Below are 22,577 nucleotides of genomic sequence, written 5' to 3' on the forward strand. Positions count from 1 at the left end.
GCATTTTGAATTTTTCTTGCTGAAGATAGGGTTATAGCCCTTGAAGATGTTTTGAAGAAGATATCCAAGTGATATTTTATGAAGCCAAATTTGGTTTTGTTCAGATTGCATTGAAATGTTCACTGTCAAATTCAAAGAGACCGTTTAGAAGGCTTTTGAAGTACTTGGGAGAGAAATAGTGAGGGCATGAACTTGAGTGGTGGTAATGAGAATGATGAAAAGGACCTGGGAGAATGATTATCAAGAAAGAACCAACACAAGTTGGTGATTGATTAGAAGAAGAAACCAAAGAAAGTGAGCCAAAGATGATTCCAAGATTTTGAGGCAGAGTGGTTGAGGTAGTCTTACTGATGGTAACTAGCCTGTAGAGGGGAAATTGACTTTGGGGTCACAGTGATGATTTTGACTTTGAAGTTTTACATTTGAGGTGCTGACAAAATTTGCAATTGATGATGTTATACCACCAGCTGGGAATTCATTGCTAGAGGTTAGGTAAGAGATCAAGGCTAAAGAAAGAGAAATTAAAGGTAATAACACAGAAGAGATAGTTGAAATTGTGACCAGTATGGGAAGATGAGAAAAGTAAGTGACGCATATGATCTGCTCTATCACTTCCTCTTGTAATCACTATATTTCCCAGGAATGTCAGGGTAAACCTCTAGGGATAGAGAGATCAGCAATTCACTAAGGAATTGTTTGAAGTAGATGGTAAAGCATATTGACAAAAGAATGAACATAAATATTTCAACTCATAAATGTTTGTCTTATCAGCATTATCTGATGTCTAATATATCATTCAATCTTGATAAAAGGGATAACTGAGACTCTTCTATATGTAGCCAATTGAGGAATTGAAATACCTGTAGGATACCCTTATTAATGACATAAATAATTAATTCCTCAAAGCAACCCTAAAGTGAAATTTAAAAACCTTACACCCACTCAGAATTTAAATTTTTATCTTGATTTTCTACTACATTTCCCCGAGGCACAAATAAGCATAAACATTTTATAGCCAACTCTCTCTAAAGAATATATACCGTAAAGGGGAGACTCAGTAGTGAAAGGAAACATGATGGAATGGCAAAAGTACTAAGCTTGAACCAAGGATACTTGGATTTGAGTGCTCACTTCAACACCTAATATTTGTGAGACCACAGTTACAGCACTAAGCTCTTTTAGCTTCAAGTTTGTTACCAGATAATAGAGTAGGACTAGATATATCATTAAGTTTTCAATCCTATGAGCTGATGTTGGGACATATTCTCAGGAAGTCAATCCCGATGTTGCTCAGAATACAGAATAGCCTAGTTTGCATGCAATGTTTAAGTGCTGGAGTTGGGGTCAACTTCCTTTCCCATTTGAAGCAACTGTGTTCACCTGAAGTAGTAGGAATTGAGCTCCAATTCCTTATAACTTCAAGAATTGGAAAGCATCATTAAATTATTCTAAAATGTGTTAAATTGTTTGAAGATATCCATTAATGATTTTTACAGTGAATACTACAAAATCTGAAATGGAATGGTAACCTGGGCATGAAATGTTAGCTTTTTTAATACTATGAATCTAAATTCAGCTTTAATTATTTCAAGAGATTTTTTTTGGCATGAATAGAATACAAAATAGACAATGGAAAGTGTACCTGGCACAAAGAGTGGAACAACCAAATGAGGACTAATACCTGAGGCAAAATATAGAGGAACATAAATTAGTCCCAGGTCTAAAGCCAAAGGTAACATAGTGGGAAATAACAATTGATTTTCATTTAATCCTTATATAATCTGATGAAAACAAAGCCAATTTTATTTCTTTGAAAAAATTATTAAACATGTCTAAAACCATTAAAATTTATGAAATAAATTAAAAAAATTACTTCCAATTCCCTGGATTTAAGGTTAAATAAAGCTGTCAAATAAGATTAAATAAGAGTTTTTGACATATTAAGGACAAAATGGGGTACACATCACTTAACTTGAAACAATGCTGATCTTTTTTTTGCTAAGTATTTTTTGACCTGTAGGCCAAATTATCTATACTAATTAGATTTATAGTATGTTGCATTGATAAAAAGGAATGACTGAAACTCATCTTTATCTAGCCAATCTTTTTAAAACACAGACTTTTTAATTCTCTTTTTTAAGTTCCAAATTCCCTTCTTCCCCTTTCCCCTTGTCTACTCATTAAGAAGAAAAGGAAGGAAGGAAGGAAGGAAGGAAGGAAGGAAGGAAGGAAGGAAGGAAGGAAGGGAGGAAGGAAGGAAGGAAGGAAGGAAGGAAGGAAAGAAGGAAGGAAGGAAGGAAGGAAGGGGAAAAATGCTTGCATTTTTACTGAGTCCATCAGTTTTCGATCTGGAGGTGGATGGTATATTTTATAATGAGTTCTTTGGAATTGTGATGCAATATTATTGTTATTGTGTAGATTGTTTTCCTGGTTCTGCTCACTTCACTTCAAAGACCTGTTCCAAAAGAATGTCAGTTAATCATGGCACATTAATCATACTAAAGACCAGAAACCCTCAGAGTAAGATCACTGAAAAGTTTGCTCATGGCTTCTCATCTTCTGAAAGCATAACCACAGTTACAGTTTTTCCTTCCGTTGCTCTAAGCTATCTTTTAGCAGATACAATATACCACAAATATTTCTTTTCTTTGAAAGTCACCTTTAATTTTCAAAGAAAAAGTATTGAAATGCCTCATTTTTTTTAACAGTTTGAGATTGCCGTTGAGGAAGAATAACATGGAAAAGAGTCTTAGAAAAAGCCAGTCTTGAGACCTACCACATGTGGAATTTTTACCTTTCCCATTCTTACATAAATTCAGCATATTTGGCAAGGAAGTCCTTGTCACTGAGATGAACAAGTCTTACCTTTGTTGCCTTTATGATCTGGTTGCTCATAGAGGCCCCTGCACTTGGCACGTTAGAGAATTTGCTCTAGTTCTTGGATAAGAGCCCATTTTCCTTGAAATTCTCCAGTTCCCCAGGCACCAGAAAAAGCTCCCATGTTTAAGGATGAACAGGGGGAAAACATGAAAAATTACATTCTTTCTTCCTCTTCTTTCTTTTCCTTAATCCTATTTTAATACTCAATTTAGCAATTATTTCCTTGAAACTTACCAGTCAAGGTTCTGAGCCAAGCGTTAAGGAAGACACTATAAGTCAGACCTAATCCCTGTCCTCAAACAGCTCAAAGTCTATCGTGGATATTAGGCAAATATAAAAGTAATGATAATACAAAATAGAACAAGGCAATTGCATGAAAGAAATATAAACTTGTCCTCCAAAAGTTTTGATAAGGAGGAGATCTTTTTAGACTGAGAGACTTAAGAAAGAACTTCTTGAAAGAGATGATTTGTAAGAAGACCTTGAAGAAGGAAGGGCCACATTCCTTCTATTCTCTGTTTTCTAGGCTGCTTTTTACACACATTTTTGTACATTTCTACATTCTGCTAATTAATGGTAGCTAAAAATTGTTGACTCTAAGCTAAAGCAAAAATAACAATATCTCTGGCTAATTATAAAATAAATAGATCCCTACCTCCTATCCCTCTCACTGCCATATTGAACTATGCTGTAGTCTTTAAGCCAATGGAAGGGAATAAAGAAGGCCTGTGGAAGACAGTTTCTTCCCTCTCTCCTCTATTCCATTTTAGTTTACTTTATGTTACTTTCTGTATTTACCCCATGGAGAACACAGACATGAGGAATTCACTTTCAATCAACTGAGTCTATAATTTGTCAGAGTGTACCTCCTGTGTGTTGAGAAAGCTTACATAATGGAGGTTCTAATTGCTATTAGCTCATACCTCTTAGCAATGAGGACATTTTTATAAGATCTAGTCTCAGCTGTACTAAAAACCAGTCATGAAATACTGGATAAATCACTTCACTTATCTAAGTCTTAAATTTCTTATCTATAAATGCACGTAATACTCAACTTATCCACCTAATGAGAATCAAAGAGAAAATATGTGATATGAAGCTATATTTTGCTATAAGTTTATGTGATTCCGCTTTTCTAAATGCAGTGATTTCTTGTGTCATATACTCTGTATCTAATACTGATCTATCAGAATCAGTGTCTGAAACTTATTATGATACAACCTGAGCTTTAGAGTACTGTGTTGGAGTTCAGCCCTATTTCACACATTAGTTCTGTCTTGGCATCTTTATTTATATAAGTATATTCACACATTTGAACCCTAGGGTTGATTCACTGCCCCCTCCCAAGATCTCTTCCCCTCATTAGATCTTCATAACATCCTTGTGAGATAGGCTTTCCATTGTACAAATGGGGCAACTGGCCATATTCTTCAGTGTACTGCATCAAAGTCACATCTCAAGTCCACATTCTCCTGAAGCCAAATCCAGGATTTCATTCCACACATGACCCTACTTCATCACCTTAAGAATCATAAATATGTCCCTAATCTAAGAAACAATTTAAGTCCATTGCCTTCCTTATTGTGAGTATTATTGGAGGGCATCCTTAGTAATCTTTTACCTTCTTAAGAAAGGTCCCAAGAGAGAAAAAAGGTATTATTAAATGTAAACTATCTTTCAAATTCATTAAACTATACAAAAGACAAGCATAATTTGCTATGAAATTGATTTTTCATCTCCACTTCCCCACCCTAGTCAGAATGGCCTTTAAAAAATCTTCTGGAATAATTGCCTGAAATGACAAAAAATCCAGGGTGGTGAGGAATACTCATTTTGACAAATTTAGAAGCAACTAAGAATCCATAGACTTTAAACTTCAGCTCAAACCAAACCATTTGGGACTTTAGTTCCTTTACTTTCAATTATGATAATTTTCTTTTTTATTCCATTGGTTAATAACCCAAGAATTGGAAGGATATAGCAAAAGCTGTAACAATTTAATAACTTTTATTGTATAGTTCTGTGTTGTTTTTCATAAAACGGGCCAATTAACTGTTTAACCAGTAGTGAATTAATGTGTTTATTTTAACACAAATATTCTAATATTGACTATTTCCATCTTTTCCTATCTTTGTCAAATTTATCAATTTGCTGGCTGTGAGGTGAAACTTCACGGGTGTTTTATTTGTATTTCCCTAATAATTGGTGATGGAATGTTTTTTCCAGTGATTATTTGATAGATTACATTGTTTCTTTTGAAAGCTTTTTATCTTTTGGTCATTTATCAATTGGGAATCACTAGGTATCTGTAGATTTGATTTTTTTAATGTTTATTTTCTTTAATTTAAAGAATTGAGTCCCAGCTATCTCAGCCTGTCCCTCTCCTCCCCAAGAAACTCATTTCTAGAACCACAGCTATTCTAATCCTCCCCACATCTCTCTCACTTCACCACAGTGCAATGGACAATGATGAAAGAGAACTTATGTTTTTGTTCCTTTGAGTCAAGGTAAAGTTCTAACTAAGTTGGAATTACTGGGTTTTTGTTCCAGGGCATAAATATTAGAGGATGTTGACAATAGTTATGGTCATTCGTTAGTACAAAACCAACAGTGCTTAATCACCTCTTAAAATAGCTTAGTGGTTAGTTGAGTTATTCTTTCCCACTTTACCCTCTCTATCTGAAGGTCCTTTCCCTTGGTTATGATATGCAGTACTCTCTCTGGCATAAAAAATTTCCAGGGAGGACTCTTCCCCAGGTGATCACCAATTCTACTCTCAATTTATTGTCCCCCTCCCAGCCTATCACTTAGCAAAAATGGGGTCCTTCTAAGACCCAGAAAGAATAGGAGAAGATGAGTGTTTCTGGGAATTTCACATACCCTTCTCATTCTGTAGTCATCTAAAGGGAAATGGATGAAATAATGGGCATTACCTTTTTAATAGCTCCTATTGATTGAAAGAACATCTTTCTGAGAGCCACCTGAAGTTCAAGATATGAGGGAGAATCACCTAGATACACAGAAAATAAAATTATAGTGGCAGTGAATTTTTTAAACTAATTTTTGTAACTTAACTGTTGTTCTCTTTCATTGCTCTTACTTTTCTGGTCAATTTAGATGATTACATCCTGTATGCTCTGAAAATGGAGCCTATTTACAATGTTCAGATTCTTGCAAAAGATGTTGAATTTTCATCTTAGCTTTAGCAATTTTGTTGAGCAGCAGTTGGAAAATCTGGCCACCCTTAACCTCCTGCCAGCTGTTGAGTTCTTGGCCTAATCATAAGTTCCAATAGTACCTTATTCCTTTTGTTCAGCCAACGAAAGAATAGTCTCTGGAATTATTTTAGGAATATCTGAGCTGTCAAGGGAAATGCCTGGTACCAGATTATTGCAGAGTTGCGCACAGAAACAGTCACTGACAAGTCTGGTGAGAGGTCCCTCTCCTCCAAAGCAAACACCTGCTGCTCTCTCCAACTGTCACCTCCTTCTCCAGAGCCACTGCCACCTGTCGAGTGTCCCAGATGACACCTCCCCCTCAGCGGCCACCCACGGCCCTTGCCAACCGCCTCCTTCTCTCCCTCCCCAGGAGAAGCTACCTGCTGCTTTCTCCCATCAGGCAGATACATATGAAGGGAGTGTGGCGTTTCCTTGGCAAGAGAACTTCCTGCTAGCTGAAGCAAGCCATTTCTCTTCAGAGAAATGATGTCAGAATGCTGTGTACCTTGAGGGTGGTAGTGTCCTTGTAGGGCTGCATCTATTGATCGATGTCATAATTAAACTTAGTAACTTGTAACTTTCCAAAATACACAATCCATTTTAATTTTTTTTCAGATTTGGGGCCCAAATGACACACTGACCAGATTTAATAAGAAGATTTAGGGACAGGTGAGTAAAAAGGAACAAAGAAACTTATGTCTTATATGCCATCATCAGAGTTGTATCTATATTGAAAAGTTGGTTCAGCCAAGTTTTTATTTTCATTTCGGGATATAAATATTCATTTAATTAGACTGAAGAAGAGAGGTCTGATTCACCAAATAGTTTTAGCTAATTAAATTCTGGGGGAAAACACATTTTGAAGTTTCCCTTGTTTTTTTTTCCTTTTTAAGATTCATAACTTACTTCCAGATATGCAGTAATTTCACTCATAGTTTTCATTAATTTATTAATTTAGTAAAGTTGATTAGTGGATACTAGATGAAATATGAAGAAAAATACACATCAGTTGAGGTATTTTAACTCCTTGCTACTTCCATAAAGATGGAAAACAAAGATGTTAAATCTTTGAATATTTAATAAGATAAACATATTTTTTAAAGAAAATACAAAGCAGCCTAATCCAAAGTAATGGAGCAGAGCCTCGTCTTTATAATTTGTTTCTCAAGGTATTTGATTATCCATGACAATTTTGAATCTTTTTTCTAATACCTAAAACTGTTAAGATAAGGAGACATTCAAACTATTTCCCAAAATGTGAATTCTAGAGATGTAACAACACTCAACTATGCCACCTGTGACCTGGTGTGCGGTCATTCTAGCTCAAGATCTGTAAGCTTTCCAGTCATCATGGTACATCCTCTAGGTATCCCTTCATGTTGGTTCCTTACTGCATAATTCCAGAGCAGGATAGCCTTCAGAATTTCTGTGAAGTCTAGAGAGCTTCCTGGAAGCTTATTGCCATGTGTTTCCTGTCAGTATTCTTGCATAACTCTTTGGTGGAATGTTGTCCTGGGGCTGGTTGTGATAAGCATATGGGTTTGTGAGCAAAGAATCCATTTCACACTCTAGAAATGGTACACAGAAATTTGAACAATAAGGTCGAACACCAGGTTGAACTCTTAGGAGAGATCCTTTGTTTGTTATTTAAATGGGAATGGATATTTGAAAAATCAGGACAAATATGCATCTGCAAGGAATGATTTCTGGGTAGTCTGGCCTAAAGGTAAGGGGGTGATCCAAGAGATGGTTGATGACCCTTACAAGGTGTCCCTATGTCATAGCATAATGGATAATAGAATAGTCTTAATGTAATTGGACATGATGGATAAACACTAACAAATAGATGTTATAAAGCATGATAAAAGTGTTTTGCGCTGACTGAAAAGCATTGACCCATTTGTTTTAAGTTAACAAATATTCAGGCTGTAACAGCTATGGCACATCCTGTTGAATGCTGCAAAAATTCGTAATCTGGAAGCTTATTTTTTAAGTAATATTTACTTTGTTGCTTTATTAGGTGTGGAGGATGGGGAAGTGGAATTTTATTTTTGTAACTATTATTTGCTTCAATTCCTGTCACATTTGAATGAGATTGTAAGTCTAGTGCATCTGATTGGTAGATCCCTGGACAATAAGGCTTTAAAAGACGGCCAGGTGTGGAAGCTAGGGAAAATCGTTGATCTCAAAGCATACAAGTCAGAACGCCAGTGCTCTGAAGGTCACCACCAGCCTCGACAGTGAGGAGTCCTTGAGTCTTTTCAAGCTACAGCAAATGGTACTTACTATTTCTGTTGCCCTTGGGGGACTTAGAAATTTTCTTTTTTCTTCTGTATATAGCACTCAACAGAAACAACAGAATTTGTTTAACATTTCTCTTCTCGTGGAAATAAGCTTCTACTTCTGTCTTGTCTGAGCTTGTTTCATAATATTGTTGTAATATAGTGTAGCTTGATTATGGTTGAGTGTATGAGCTGTGAGAATTCAGTTCAAATAGGAAAGTTTATTCATGGATAAGTAAAACAACACACTTTTTCTTGAGTTGGCGGGGGCGAGGTGGTGGTGATGGCATATCTACTTGCTTCTTAGTTTGTAAGATAAAAACACTCTGTTCTCAAATTCCCCAAATGGCACGTATTCTTGTGGGTATATTTAATTCAATTCAGTTCTGCCAGTAATTGATTGCTTACTCTATCCTAGGAGCGGTATGGAATAGGAGACATTTAGGAGACATGAACTGCCTGTTCCTGCAAATGCTCATTGGTTTCTGGAACATCAAAAAGTTACAGGTATGTAGTGTTTGGAGATAAGTGTCTGAATTAGTGTAAATGAAGAAGTTGATCAGGGCTGTGTTTATGACGGCAAACATCTGTTTAAAAGGTGAATAATGAATCAAATATCCAGAGGTTTTTGAATGTCAGGATGTTTAGAGCTGTAGAGAAAAAATCCAGAAATTTGACAGGCATCTTTTGAAAAAAAAGGTTTTTACATGTCAAGAACTGTTATAGTAGTATCTCATTGAAATGTCAAAGTGCTACCTCTACCACAAATGCTTCCTGAGCTCTTCCAAACCTCTATCATATGGACATATCTCATTTTTATCACCTTTTTCACTCCTTCTATCACTTAATTACACAGTGTGTTGGATTCTTAATAATCTATTTTGTGCAAAGATGAATCATAGAATCTCAGAGGTGAAATGACCTGCAGATGGCATCAATCCTAATGCATACCTGCACAGGATTCCTCTCTATCACCTACTTATCAATTGGTCACTCAGCCTTTGTTGGAAGTCCTCCCATAAGGGGAAAGTCATTATTTACTTAGATAATCAATTCTACTTTTGGATACTTCTATTGGGAAGTTCATATCAAGTCTTAATTGGCCTATCGAAATTATATCTCTTATTCCTAATGCTGCATTTCTAGGGCCAAGAATACTTGTAATTCCTTCCTTCCATGACTATCTTTCAGGGACTTGAGAATAACTAGAGTTTTCCCTTAGTGCATCCAGAAGAAAACATCTCTACCTCTTTAAACTGGTCAGCAGACAATCTGATCTCTAGATCCATCATTATCCGGGTCACTCTAGCTCATCGGTATCATTCCAAAAATGTGGTGCCCCAAACTTCATACAGTAGTCCATATATGGTCTTTAAGAATATAGCCGGACTATCACTTCTTCATTCCTGGGCACTTTACCACTTTTAATGTCTACTAAGATCACATTAGCTTACCTTTGCCACCTTATTGTTTTATTTTTAGCTTTAAAAATTTTCCCCACATGTAACAATAGTTTCAAACATTTTTAAAAATTATTTTTATTTTCATAACAAATTTCCACATAAGTTTTCCAAAGTCATTTGATCCATATTGTCTCCCTCACTTCTTCCCTCCCTCCTTCCTTAGCTGACAAGCAATTCAAACTGGGTTATGCATATATTATCAGATGAAACATATTTCTATATTATTCAATTTTTGTAAGCAAATGATCTTATAGAATCAAGATTCCAAAAGATATACCCAAATAAACAAGTGATAAATCATGTTTTCATCTGCATTTCTACTCCCACAGTTCTTTCTCTGGAGGTAGGTAGCATTATTTTTCATAAGACCTCAGAATTGTTCTGGATCATAGTATTGCTATTAGTAGCATCTATCACATCTGATTGTTCCACAATATAGGAGTTACCATGTATAATGATTTCCTGGCTCTGCTTATTTCACTCTGCATCAATTCATGCAGAGCTTTCTAGCTCTTTCTGTAATCATCTTATTCATCATTACTATTCACAATATTATTTCACCACTATCATATACCACAATTTGTCAAGCCATTCCCCAATTGAGAAATATTACCTTTATTTCCAGTTCTTTGCCACCACAAAAGAGCAGCTAAAAATATTTTTTTGTATGAACAGATTTTTCCCCATTTTTTTTATCACTTTAGAATACAGACCCAGTAGTGGTATTACTGGATCCAAAGGTAGCCCTTTGGGCATAATTCCAAATTGTGCCTCAGAAGGGTTGGATCATATCTCAACTCCCAATTTTGCCACAACCCCCCAACATTTATCATTTTCCTTTACTGTCATATTGACTAATCTGATAGGTGTGTGGTGGTACCTCAGAGTTGTTTTAATTTGCAATTTTCTAATCAAGAGGGATTTAGAACATTTTTTTATTTAGAATATTTTCCATAGTTACATGATTCATGATTCCCCTCCCTCCCACTATACCCACCCCCCTCCCAGAGCTGACAAGCAATTCCACTGGGTTATACATGTATTATTGTTCAAAACCTATTTCCACGTTATTTATATTTGCCGTAGAGTGATATCTTTACACCAGAACCCTAATTATATCCCTATCAAACCACATGATCAATCATATATTTTTCTTCTGCTTTTCTGCTCCCACAGTTCTTTCTCATAAGTTCCTCTGGATTGTCCTGGGTCATTGCATTGCTGCTAGTAGAAAAGTCCATTACATTCGATTGTGCCACAGTGTATCAGTCTCTGTGTACAATGTTCTCCTGGTTCTGCTCCTCTCTGCATCACTTCCTGGAGGTTGTTCCAGTTCACATGGAATTCTTCTAGTTCATCATTCCTTTCAGCACAAGAGTATTCCATCACCATCAGATACCACAATTTCTTCAGCCATTCCCTGATCTATGGACACTCCTTCATTTTCCTTTTTTTTTTTTGCCACCACAGAGACCACAGCTATGAATATTTTTGTAAAAGTATTTTTCCCTATTATCTCTTTGCCGTATAAACCAAGCAGTGGTATGGCTAGATTAAAGGGCAAACATTCTTTTAAAGCTCTTTGCACATAATACCAAATTGCCCTCCAAAATGGTTGGACCAATTCACAACCCTACCAGCAGTGTATTAGTGTCCCAAATTTGCCATATCCTCATTACTTTCCTTTGCTGCCATATTGGCCAGTCTGCTAGATGTAAGGTGGTATCTTAGAGTTGTTTTAATTTGCATTTCTCTTATCAGGAGAGAATTAGAATACTTTTTCATTGGCTTCTTGATAGTTTTTATTTCATCCTGTAAAAACTGCTTATTCATGTCCCCTGACCATTTGTCAATTGGGGAATGGCTTGATTTTTTTGTAAATTTGACTTAGTTCCTTATTTAGAAAATTAAACCTTTGTCAGAGAGTTTTGTTATAAAAATGTTTTCCCAGTTTTTTGCTTTCTTTCTAATTTTGGTTGCATAGGTTTTGTTTGTAAAAACAAGTTTTAATTTGATTTAATCAAAGTCATTTATTTCGCATTTTGTAATGTTCTCTAGCTCTTGCTTGGTCTTAAATTCCTTCCTTTCCCACAGAACAGAGTGGTATACTATTCTATGTTCACCTAACTTTTTTATGATTTCACTTTTTATATTTGTCATTTATCCATTTTGAATGCTTTTTGGTATAGGGTATAAAATGTTAATCTAAACCTAATTTTTTCCATACTGTTTTCCAATTTTCCCAGTAATTTTTGTCAAATAGCAATTTCTTGTCCTAAAAGCAGGGCTCTTTGGATTTATCTTGCTGAGGTGACTTACCCTAAGTCTATTTCATTGATCCACCCTTCTGTCTCTTAGCCAATACCATATTGTTTTGATGACCACTGCTTTATAGTATAGTTTAAGATTTGGTACTGCTAGGCTCCCATCCTTCACATTTTTTTCATTATTTCCCTAGATACTCTTGATCTTTTGTTCTTCCAGATGAACTTTGTTATAATTTTTTCTAATTCCATAAAAAAATTTCTTTGGTAGTTTGAGAGTTATGGCACTGAATAAGTAAATTAATCTGGTTAGCATTTTAATTTTTTATGTTAGCTCATCCTACCCATGCACAATTAATGTTTTTCCACTTATTTAGATTTAGTTTTAATTGTGTGAAAAGTGTTTTATAGTTGTGTTCATATAATTCATATTTGCCTTGGTAGATAAATTCCTAAATATTTTATATTGTCTAGGGTGATTTTAAATGGATTTTCTCTTTCTACCTCCTGCTAATTTTTTTGGAAATATACAGAAATGTTGATGATTTATGTAGGTTTATCTTCTACCCTGCAACTGTGCTAAGATTTTAAATAATTTCCACAAGCCTTTTAGTGGATTTTCTAGGATTCTTTAAGTATACCATCATATCTTCTACAAAGAGTGATAATTTAGTTTCCTAATTGCCTACTTTAATCCTTTCAATTTCTTTTTCTTCTCTAATTGCTATTGCTAGCTTTTCTTGAACAATATAAAATAATAGATATGAAAATGAAAATCCTTGCTTCACTTCTGATCTTATTGGCAAGGCTTCTAACTTGTCCCCATTACAGATGATACTTACTGATGGTTTTAAATATATACTGTTTATTATTTTTTGGAAAGGCCCTTCTATTCCTATACTTTCTAGTGTTTTCAAAAGAAGGGGTTTTATATTTTGTCAAAGGCTTTTTATGCATCTATTGAGATAATCATATAATTTCTGTTGGTTTGATTATTGATATGGTCAATTATGTGCATGGTTTTCCTGATATTAAACCATCCTTTCCTTCCTCATATAAATCTCACTTGGTCATAGTGGATAATCCTCATGATAACTTGCTGTAGTCATTTTGCTCGTATAAAAAATGTAGTTGTGGAAAATATATTACTCAAATCCAAATGACTTTTTATGGTAGTTTATTTACAAAAGGAGAAAGACTGAAGGTAATGTAATGAGAGAGAGAGTAGATAATTAATCCAGTCTGGTCCAAACCAGGCAGGGCTTCAGAGGCCCCAGCAAAGAGGAGCCCAGAGATAAATTAAACAAAGGTTCTAGCCACAAGACCTCCTCCAAGATGAGGGGCCTCTCTGGAGACTAGTACCTCCAGAAAAGCCAGGAAAAGGAATAAGCCTTTTCACTTACCCATGTGGTAGTCCTAGAGGAAAATCCAAGAGCAGTCCGAGGTCCCAAGCCGGAGTTCCTTCAAGGCCAAATTTGAAGGCCAATGACTTTTCACAGGAAGTTTTTCCTAATTTTAAAGGCCATTCCTTTTGTCACTTCCTATGCCTTCCTTTCACTTTATGTGAACCAATTGCAGTTTTAGTTTTGCTTAGGACTGCCAAAGGGCAGTCAGTGGGTTTTGATTTCTCACCCACTATATCACATGTGGGTCACACACCTCCTCATACTTAAGGATAAGTGGGGTTTATACACTTTTAGTGATTGAATCTAAAAGTGAGTGAGGGGAGACTTAATTCCCTCCTCACATACTGCTGAAAAGAAAGTCTATTCCTTTTTATCCCTTTTCAATTTTCTCCAGATATCTATTAACTCTAATTTTTCTAACATCCATTCACTTCCCTTATTTCTTTCTTCTTTATTTTTTGGTTTGATTTATCTACTTCTAAAAGAGGAAGATTGAGAGCCCCCACTACTATTGTCTTACTATCTATTCCTTAAGCTCCTTTAATTTCTCCTTTAGAAATCTAGATGATATCCCAATTGGTGCATAAATTTTAAGTAATTATATCACTTCATTGTTTATAGTACCCTTTAGCAAAATGTAATTTCTTTTCTTATCTTTTTTAGTCAGATCAATTTCTACTTTAGCTTTGTCTGGTATCATGACTCTACGCCTGCTTTTTTAAATTTTAGATGACACATAATAAATTCTGCTTCAGCCTTTTACCTTGAAACTGTGTGCCACCCTGCCTCAAATGTGTTTCTTATGAACAACATATAATAGGATTCGGATTTTTAATCCACTCTGCTATCTACTTCCATTTTATGAGTGAGTTCATCCCATTCAAATTCAGAGTTATGATTGCTAACTGTGTATTGCCCTCCATCATGTCATTCCCTTTAAATCTTCCTCTATTCCTTTTCTCTCTGTTGATCCTTACCTGTATTTTGCTTTTTGTCAACCCACCCACCTGCTTCCCCTCCCTCAAATTACCTGTCTTGGAGCTCACCCCTGAACTTTAAGTGAAAATATCAGGACTTACTAATCATCCCAAAGTGTGAAATAAGTCCTTATCTCAAATCCATACTAGAATTCCCTGGCCTGGGGCTCTGGACTTCTCCATAAGTTGGAATTCTCAAGGGGTATGGGTTGGCTAGTATCACTGTTATTGCAGGAAGAATATCAGGATCTACATGTTGGCTTGGACATAGGTTCCCAAAGCTTTAATAGCAGATAGGTTGGCAGGGGGTGGCATGCTTTTGGCTTACTCTTCCCACCTTTCTACAGCTTCTTGCTGGCTTTGTTTTCTTCTCACCCTAGTGCCCCAGTTTCCCTTTGTCTACTTTTTGGGTATTTTTCCTTTTCTTGATAGTTGTTTCACTGTCTCCTTGTTGGTTCTTTCACTTCTGTATCTGTTTTGTGGTAATATTTTAATTTTGGTCAGAGAGGAATCTCATGGTGGCACAGAGCTGCTCTGGATTACTCTGACATGTTGGCTCCACTACCAGAAGTTTCCTTTTCCCATTTTTTTAATCCTTTGTGGTACAAACCTACTAGTAATATTGCTGGATGAAGGGGCATGCACTCTTAAAGCCCTCTGGGAATAATTTCAAATTGCTTTCCAGAATAGGTTCCAGGATCAATTCACAACAGTACCAGAAATGCATTAGTGTCCAAATTTTGCCACAGGCCCTCCAAAATTTATTATTTTCCTTTATTGACATATTGGTCAATCTGCTGGGTATGAGGTGGTACTTCAGAGTTGTTTTCATTTGTATTTCTCTAACTGGGAGGGGTTTAGAACCTTTTTTCCATATGATTATTGATAGTTTTTATTTCTTCATCTGAAAACTGCCTATTCATATCCCTTGCCCATTTGTCAATTAGGGAATGACCTGATTTCTTATAAATTTCATGTAGGTCCTTACAGATTTGAGAAATTAAATATTTGTCAGAGAATTTTGTTACAAAAATTTTTTCCCTAACTTGTTGCTTTCCTTCTAATTTTGGTTGCATTAGTTTTGCTTGTACAAAACTTTTTCAGTTTAATATAATCAAAACTATTCATTTTACATCTTGTAATGTTCTCTATTTCTTGCTTGGTCTTAAATTCCTCCCTTCCCTATAGATCTGATAGGTATATTATTCTACACTCACTTAAGTTACTTATAATATCACTCTTCATGTTTAAGTCATATACCAATTTTGAATTGATTTGGGACAGGACTGTGATGGAAAACCTATGGAATGCATGCAAAAGATGGCATGCAGAGTACTCTTTTGGGGCACATGCCACCACCCCTCCAGATTTCATTACTAGAAAGGCAGAGGGACTCAGGAAGAGCTGCTCCCTTCCCCCTCTCTTCCATTACTGACAACATTTTTTTTCACATCACCTGCCTCTCTGCCTAGCAGTCCAAAGGAAGAGCACAGTAGGTCAGGCAGGCAGCATAACTGGAGAGGAGCAGAATGCTTGGACCACTTCCCTCCCCTTCTTCACCTGCACTGAGGACATTTTTTCAATTCACCCTCTTCTCCACCCAACAGCCTAATAAAATCACTTTCTCCCTCCCCTGTGTGGGGTAAGGGATTCAGCAGGGCATGCCTGGCTCTTGGTGAGCATGGGAAATGACATAGGGTCTCAGGAGTGGGGCACAGGACATAGTCTCTAAAAGGTTCACCATCACTGCTGTATACCACAATAATCTCAAAAGGATCTGGCAATCTTAACCAATAACTTCACATTATTTTACATATGAGAGGAGAATGGGAGGAAGTACCTTTCAGATCTATAGTTTTGAAGGAAATCCATAACCATAGGAAAGAGTACTGTATCATAACAAACAAAAGAGAAATTTTCTTTTAAGAAGCCTTGAGTGTTTTTACATGAGTAAATTAATATTATTGCATTAAGAAGAGGAACTGTCAAACAGAAAAGCTCTTATAAAATATCTCTGGATAAAGATATAGGATCAGAAATATATAAGGAATTTCTATTCAAATGTAAGAGTGAGAGCATCCTTGTGGAGAAGCAGTCAGAAGATATGAATAAGCATCTTAAAATAACACAAACAATTGACGACCATATGAAAAAATGCTCGAAATCACTAATAATCAGAGAGATGTGTATTAAAAGATCTTAGAGGTTTTACCTCATAAACATCATGTCTGAAGGAATGACTGACAAAAGACAGAAATAATCAGTAGTGGAGGAGCTATGGAAAGAAAAGCACACTAATCCACTGTTAGAAGGGCTATAAATTGGTTCAGTTGATCTGAAAAACAATTTGGAATGACATTAGAATAGTAACTCAACTATTCATTTCCTTTAACTTGGCAATATTGCCAGTGATCAGAAACAAAGGGAAAAGAAACATTTGCCACAATACCTTATGGTAGCTAAAAGTGGGTGCTCAAACAAATGAACATATTATGATATAGGAATATAATAAAATATTACTGAATACTCACAAATGACACATGAGGAATTTTTTTTAAATGAGGAGATTTAGATAAACTTAAAAAACCATTATGAAAAATACTTTATTCCCCTAAGAAAAGAGGTGCTGAGCAAAAGATGTAGAAAGAGGTATGTTCTGTCATGTTCAATGGTTAAATTTCTTCTGAATTACAAGGGAGGATTCAGTGAGAGAGTAGTAGTAGGAAGTGATAGTGCCTCTTTTTCTGAGCTCAATTTATTTATTGGCATGGCTAGAAATGACCACAAGTGCAGGTCATTGGTCCCTCAGTGGCCAGAGATTTACCCTCCAGTCCAAGCATCCTTTTATAAAGCTTGGTTATATAAATCCATTACATAAGATATATTGGTGCTAGCTAAACAAAGACTGTGATTGGTTGATAATTACGGTGATTTGCAGAAGGAAAGTTCTAGAATCAGTGATAACAGGAGGAACACAGAGTTAGTTATCCTCTGGAACATCCTTCAGAAAGTTCCTAACTCAACAACATCTTCTTTATCTCCCTCAAGTGGCATCTTCACTAGGAATTTCATTTCCTAGAAAATATTATAGTACCAAATACTATATAAAATAGTTCTGAATCTAAGCTTTTAGAAATTTGGTTATAATAGTTACTCTTGTGATCACTAAAACTTAACTTTTAATCAATCAGTAGTCAGTTTTACAGCTTTGACTCTTCTAACTATCAACAATCTAGCACAAATTCCGGGGATTCCCTTGTACCTCATTTCAGTGGGATCCCTTATACTTCAGTTTCACCACATGTTGAGATATTATTTCCCCTTGTCATTTCCTAAAGCAGACATCCAGATACTTTCATATTTGAGGACATGAATAAACAATGTTTCACCTCTTTTTTTCCTATTCTCAATTTTTATCCTTCTTGACTTCTCTGAAGTCTTTGAGAAATGACAATGATTTTTTGTAATTTAAAACCATTATCTTCTGTCTTAGAATCACTATTGTGTTTTGGTTCCAAGGCAGAAGAGTGTTAAGGTCTAGGCAGTGGGGGTGAAGTGACTTGTCCAGGGTCACACAACTACAAAGTATCCACTTAATTGCTCCAAACAGTGATTTTTTTAAAAAAATCATTTTCTAGATTTTAAGAACAAAGACCAAAGCAAGAGCAAATATAAAATAAATACAAAACAGGACTGCTAAAATTCCAATTGAGTTGAAGCTTGTGAGGCAAAGGATAACAAAAACTATTTTTAAAGTTATATTAATGAAAAAAGATAATAAAAAAGGAAAGAATAAGAAAATAGCTCAAAGTGAATGGTATGATACAAGAGGATAAATGACAATGGAAAGGGCAGAAATGCTTGATTCATTTTGTTTCCGTTTTCTCTAGCAAGGATCATGGATTTTGCACTGGAAATGAAAGAAAAAAATGTCTAATAACAGTACGTAGTTGATATAAAAGATAAGAAGCATTTAAATGCCCTCAATAAGCTTGTAATCAAACCCATGTAGGCTAAAGCACTAATGGCAAACCTTTTAGAGACCATGTGCCATGCCACACTCTCACCCCAACCCCAGACTGCATGCTGTGCCCTGTCCTTCCCAGAGACCAAGTGCCCCCCCACCCTCTCCCCACTACCTTACCCCAGACAGAGGAAGGAGAAAGAGAGGGAAGTGGCCTGGGCACTCAGCTCAGTGGAGGGAGTAAGCACTTCCATAGGGCTACTGGGCAGAGGCGCAAGGAGTAGGGTGGAGAGGAGTAAGGGAGTAGCTCTACCCAAGTCCGTCTGCCTTTCTAGTAAACTTCTCTGCTAGGGATGGTGCATGTGCTCACAGAGAGGTCTCTGCATGATATTTTTGGCACCCATGCCATAGGTTCACCATCACTGGTATATAGTATAAGATGATTGTAAGCATCCAATTGTTGCTTTTCAGTTTTCCCAAACTTCTTGTCAAATAGAGAGTAGTTTTTGTTCTTGAGCTTACCTGGTAGTAGGTTATTATTCCTGTTTGCTTCTGTCTCTTACTTAACTAGTATGTTCTGCTGATTTGTTTTCTGTGTTTTAGTCCATTTAAATTACCTTAATGACATTCTTTCAATGTATTTCTAACTCTAATTATGTTCTTCCTCACTTTGGTTTACCTTTTATTATCTTCTTCAAGATTTTCTGACCTTTTGTTCCTGCAAACAATTTTGTTCCATTTTGTCCGGTTCTTTAAAGTAATGTTCGTTCCCAGTAGTTTGGCATAGTGATAAATATGGAAATGCATTGATTTATAAAAATTTTGATGTGGAAAGTCTTGGCTTACCTCCCATGCAGACCATTTTAAAAGTATTTGCCCTACTCTCACTCTCCTCTTCTCATATATACGTTCTTTAGTGACAGTTTTGTTTCCTTATAGGAGCATCACTGATAATTATGTTAAAATTTAAATATAAAGTTTCCATTGTGGTTGATGGAAAAATCGTCCTTTATAAACTCTTTTTCATTTTTTCTCTTTGTTGTTCTCATACTTTTAAATGCTCTTGGAATGAATTAGCCACAAAAATAAATAGGAGAGAGTACTTTGGCTTACCTTTGAGGAACTTTATAGTACTTGTAGTGATCCTCAAGCTTCTCCTTTAATAAAGTCCCATGTTTTAATATAAGTACTTTTCCAGTTAATGCTTTATGGCTTTAAGTATTGAAATACTGACACTTTCTAAGAATAAAGTTTGGAATCCCTAGAAGGGCAAAGAAGAGGTACCTCACGAATGTGAATAGTCTCTAGCATATTATCAATTAAATATAATGTAGAAGAAATGGCTTAAATGATTTCATCAGAGACATGTCTGCCTGAAAAGAGTGTAGGATTGTCATATAGTAGACAGCCAGAGATAAGCAGATGGACGGCCTATATTGTCCATTGGTATCCATGTCGTGCCAAGAGATGTAGAAGAAAACTTTCAGAATTTTGGGTGCCCCCCTAAAGGGGATTTATATGAGGTCTCAAGAAAGCCTGCCCTCAGAAATGGAGGCCCTGATCAGCGAGATCATAGATCTATCTAAATAGCAAAGCTGCATGTTTTACACCTTCTCCAGCAAGAAACAATGGAGATGTGTGTTTGTTCTTGGGGATGTTGTTGTTGCTCCTTCTGGTAAAAATCTCTGGAATTCAATTGTCCCTTGAAGAATACAGATTTTTAACTGTGTACAGGCATAAAGGAAAAATTCTTTATACTGAAAATTTGTCATTTGAAAAATTGTGGGATCTTTTGTTAAATATTTTCAGATTGTCCTGTAAATAATTTCAAAAGGGAGCTGCTTTGTGTCAACCTCTCATCTAGTCACCAGGGTATTACTAATGACATTCTTATTATTGCCTTAAAGCAGGTCCAGAACATGTAATTGCCCAGAATGGTGCAAAGCATTAAGCAATGTTACCATTGAGGTGAGGAAAAAAGCAACATATCTTCATTTTATTTTATGAAAGGAAAAGGAAAAGAATAGCTAAGTAGATTCAGGATTTCAAATAAAATTAATTCTGAGTTAGTTTACTTAAGGAAAAATATAAGTGCATTTTTAAGGGGAAAAAAGACCTCAAATAGTCTCTAAAGATCTGTGTCATTATTATTGATGCCTCTTGTGTTTGATTCACAGCCATTTCTCATTCTCCCCTTTAAATTGAGCTCTCCTTTTTGACAAAAACCCCAAACTGATTCATTGCCCTTATCTGAGACTGTACAATATTCAGGCCTTGTAGTTCTCCACTCTTCGCCATGAGAAGGGAGTGGTACTTGATGATTGATTCTATGTTCTTTGTTGCTTCTATTTACTTAGAGTGCATCTTCCCTTTAATGAAATTTACATGTTAGTCACTGTATATGTTATTCTCTTGATTCTCTTTATCGTACTCTACCTCAGTTCCTCATCTTTGCCACTTTGCATGGTGTGGTATGAAACCTCAAAGTTTCCTTTGCTCTTACTATTCTTGTGGAGCTTTTCTTCCTGTAGTCATGCATAGTTCATAATTCATTTGAAAACTTTTTCATAACTTTTAACTACTTAGCTTTTGGGTGATGACTCACTCCTTTGTGGTTGATTATTTATTTCATGATATCTATAGAGGTCCTTAGAGATATGCAGAAAGGTAAATAACACAAATGGAAGCAAGAATTGAACATTTATATGATGGAGTTTGAGGTTTTTTGTGAGAACTAGCGTAAGGGATATTTGTTGTGGATCCCACTTCTTCCATGAAAATTAATGGGCTGAGCCCTGTGTATAATGAATTCCCTGCATCACTTGGATATATTTATGTTGTGTTCTAGTCATTTCAAAGGTACCAATATATTCACCATTCTGCCCAACTAGATTATAATCTAGTACAGGTCAGGTGCTCTCTGGTCCCAAGTGCAGGATTAGAGTCCAGCGAGCTTATGTCAACAAAGCTGATGGGAAACCCCTAAAAAGACAAATATAACACACACACACACACACACACACACACACACACACACACACCCCTTTTTCTTACTAGATAAAAATGGTAAGGCTGCATGTAGACACTTAATAAGGATTCATACTACACTAAGGATCATAGTTCTCTGGGTCCCCCAATTTCTTGGGAGGATTTAGTCAGTTGAGGAGCAGCAGCAGCCTTTGTGGAAGTAAGGAGTCTGTCAGGTCCTAATAGTTATACTTTCTCTCTGACCTAGCTTATATAATGTTTCTTTTGCTATTGACCTTAGCTCATTGCGCCAATCAGTGAATCATCATAGTCTAGTTGAGGCAGAAGGTGAATTTTTGCTACCTATGAAACAACTAGAAAACATTGCACACATGCCCAGGTAGCATAGGGAATTCACTCTACACAAACCTTAGTCCAATATTAATGAAGGAAATGAAACAAACATCCCTTCCATCAATTCTTGCCAAAACATTATTTCATATTAAAGTATGATTCTTCTTCCCTCCTCCCACCTTAGCAGTACTTATACCATAGGGTCCTAATATCTAATCTGGAACTTGAGCAGACTCTGTGTCTATGATGAATAGTATCCTGCTTTAGTGCTACTGGTATCATTGTTCTTGGTCTTTATGTTATAAAGCCATAACTAGGTTTGAATTTCTTAATGTGTCATGCAACTTAGCTCCTTAGGACCTAAAGCTAGGGGAAGAAATGTGGTTCACAAATGTCTTAGGTCATAGAATGCATCTTTTACTTCTATTCTACAGTTTCCAATATTCAACTGATTTATCTTTTTTTTAAAGCCAGAGTGTAGGAAATGGCAGAGTGGGATGGGAAGGAGAGATGAAGTCTCTTCAGTTATCTATTTAGGGAAGGAGTTCTTAATCTCAAATATGAGAACATTTATATTTTATTTTTTCCTATTTCCATATTATTCATTTTTGCAATAGAGCAATCTTTTAAAACCAAAACCCCAATCACATACCCATATAAACAAGTGATAAATCATATGTTTTTCTTCTGCATTCTACTCCCACAGTTCTTTCTCCCAATGTGGATAGCATGCTTTAACATAATTCCCTCAGGAATGTTCTAGATCACTGTATTACTTCTAGTAGTAAAGTCCATTACATTG

At 35.9% G+C, this 22,577-nt stretch overlaps 1 protein-coding gene across 1 annotated transcript in view; it reads left to right on the forward strand.

The window, feature by feature from the left end:
• Positions 1 to 8,250: 8,250 nt before the first annotated feature.
• LOC107650348 (WD repeat-containing protein 82-like) overlaps positions 8,251 to 22,577 on the forward strand; it is a 229,783-nt gene continuing 215,456 nt past the window's right edge. Inside the window, exons 1-2 of the mRNA XM_056809482.1 lie at positions 8,251 to 8,376; positions 8,799 to 8,887. The gene's annotated coding sequence lies outside the window, so the exon portion shown is untranslated. The remainder of the gene's footprint in view (positions 8,377 to 8,798; positions 8,888 to 22,577) is intronic.

This window comes from Monodelphis domestica, chromosome X (genome assembly GCF_027887165.1).
Source record: "Monodelphis domestica isolate mMonDom1 chromosome X, mMonDom1.pri, whole genome shotgun sequence".
Taxonomy (NCBI): Eukaryota; Metazoa; Chordata; class Mammalia; order Didelphimorphia; family Didelphidae; genus Monodelphis; species Monodelphis domestica.